Raw genomic sequence first — 3,011 nt, 5'->3', positions numbered from 1 at the left:
CATACATACTAAACGGTATATTGAAATTCAGAATTAGTTTTAACTTTTTGAAATGTTTTAAATTCACTAAAAACACCAACTGTTTTATATTTTATCAATTAAATTGCAGTTCCTCAAAAAAGTCAAAATCGGAACTACCGAAAATGTAAAAGATTCTGACAAAATTTCTTTTATGTCTTATTTCCAAAAGTTGACAGTCTCTGCTGGTCATACTTTGGACACTCGCACAAGACATGTTCTGAACTGTTACCAACTCCTTGCACTCCGAACACTCTGGAGCAGAGTCGTGTGGGCTGCTCATTAAGTGTCCATGTGTCGGACGGGTATGGCCTATACTAGACGTGTCAGAATTACTTGTTCATGTCTCTCTCTCTGATATGATGAACTCCATTTTCCAACATCAGGTTTTATTTGCTTTAATTGTTATTTTCTGACTCTTCATTCCAAATATGTTGCCATTTCCTTAAAATACCCATCTTTATGTATGTTACATAATCACTCATTGGGGATTCACACTTGATCTTGTCATTTGAATTGCTTCTTTGGCTGCTTTGTCAGCCTCTTCATTTCCTTTGATCCCTACATGGGCAGGGATCCAACATATTTCTACTTTTTTCCCAATAATATCTAATTTTATGAAGTGATAATTTAATTTGTTGTACTATATTATTTTTTGGTTGTAACTCTGGATGGCTTCTATGGCACTTCTCGAGTCACTAAAAATCACAAAATTATTGAGTGATGTTTCTTTAATTATTTTTATGGCCGAGGCTATTGCGCAAAGTTCTGCTGTGAATATTGAAGCTGTATTAGGAGAGAGAATTGGTATGATTTGTCCTGGGACACTGCAGCATATCCCACTCCATGTTCCGATTTAGATCCATCTGTGAATACTTGCATAATGTGGACCTTTTCGGTTCATATGTTCTATTGTATGTTGTCTATGGTGTGATGGCGTATATAAGTATTTTTTTGATAAATATGTATTTTAATTGTGTGCAAGTTTTCATTTTATTCATTGTCCAAGGCGGAGGTAATTTTACTACTGGAGGAATTTGTATATTCACATTTAGTGACTCAAACAATCTTCTACCTCTCATTGGAAAAGGGGGTGGATGATTATTTAATAAAAAATATCTCTGAGTTCAAATAATTTTTTTGTTGGAGAATCGCTTGTCCTAATTCTCAGAGCACTCTTCATTATAACAAGCTCTCTATGGAGAGAGAGAGGTAGTTCACCACATTCAACCTGTAAGGAAGAGGTCGGTGATGATTTAAAGGCTCCTGAACCATATTCTAAGGCCCTCATTATGAACTGGGTCCAACGTTTTCAGTGCTGCGTCTGACGCCGAGCCATATACTTCGCTACCGTAATCAATTATAGATAGGACTGTTGCTTTGTACAGTAATGTAAGGGTTTGTCTATCGGCTCCCCAATTAGTGTTTGATAATTTTCTAATTAGATTTAATGCTTTTTTACATTTTGATTTCAAGTATGTTATGTGTGTTTTCCAGTTTAAGTGAGTATCAAACACTAAACCTAAAAATTTTGCAGTTTTGTCTAATTGGTATACTATGATTTCTGATTTTTAAATCTATTACTTCATCATTCATCCATCTTTTATCTTTATAAAATACTACTGCTTGAGTCTTATGTATGGATAACTTAAATCCTACAGATGAGGTCCATTCATTATTTTTATAATACTTTTTATTAATGATGCGTTCTGCATGTTTAATACGAGAGGCTGAATAATATATGGCAAAATCATCCATGTAAAGGTTGCTTTTTTAATTCCAGTGGGTAGATTTTTATTAATATCATTAATTGCCAGGGTAAACAGTGTGCCACAAAGGACACTTCCCTGTGGAACACCATTTTCAAGTGGAAATGTTCTCGATAATACATCATCGATTCTCACTTGAAAGCTACGATTTGTTAAAAAGTTTGGATGAACCTAGGTAAATGTCCACGAATGTTGTTATTTTGTAAAGTTTTAATATGGGTACCTCCAGGTAGTATCATAAGCCTTTTCGATGTCAAAAAAGACTGCTACAGTTATTTGCTTTCGCCTCAAATCTCTTCATATATGGTCTTCGAGGTTAGAGAGAGAATCTAACGTAGATCTGTTGCACTGTGACCCAAATTGAGTGGGAGTCAAGATTTTATTTTCTCGAATGTGCCATGTTAATCGAGCATTTACCATTTTTTCTAGTAACTTGCACAAGCAACTTGTTAGAGAATTGGTCTGTAGTTATTTGCATCACTTGGAGGACCTTTTCCAGGTTTGAGGATAGGAATTATTATAGCTTTACGCCATTCATCAGGAAATAAATTTCTAAGCCATAAATGATTATAAAATTGTAACAAGTATGTCTTCGCCAGAGGTGCTAAGTGGCAGATCATCTCAAACAAACCCCCAAATATTGTCACCTCCAGAGCAGATTTATTGCTGTTAGTGAGAGCATATTCAAACTCTTCCATATTAAATTTTCTGTTATAAATATTATGTCTTCTTGTTTCGAAATTTATTGTTATTAGTTCTATATTTTTCTTTATGCGGAAGTGATCATCTAAATTTCTGTCACTACTTACATTTGCTAAGTTTTCTCCTATTATATACATTTCTTTTGGATCGAGTATTCTTTTTCCGTCTTTTAATATGGCATGTCTGGGTGGTTTCACATGGGTACCATTTATTTTCCTGAATTTTTCCCATATTTTTTTTATGGAGATATTATAGAGATCTGATAATATTTCTTCCATGAAATTATTCTTCCTTGAATTACTTCCTTTCGAAATTTTGCAGATATTTTGTTGTATATAGGTTTAATGCCTCAATTTCTAGTAACAATATAATCATTTTTTGTAAAGTACTTTCTAATATTGGTAATGTTTTATTTATTTTACTGACTTTCTATTCAAATTATCCAATCGTCTCCCTATTGAGTGTTTTATATTTATTAATTCTGTTAGCTTTCGGACCACCATGGAACTTTGTGTTTGTTGG

Source organism: Macrobrachium nipponense, chromosome 13, assembly GCF_015104395.2.
Source record: "Macrobrachium nipponense isolate FS-2020 chromosome 13, ASM1510439v2, whole genome shotgun sequence".
In the NCBI taxonomy this organism is placed as follows: Eukaryota; Metazoa; Arthropoda; class Malacostraca; order Decapoda; family Palaemonidae; genus Macrobrachium; species Macrobrachium nipponense.
Note: the sequence above shows the minus strand (reverse complement) of the source record.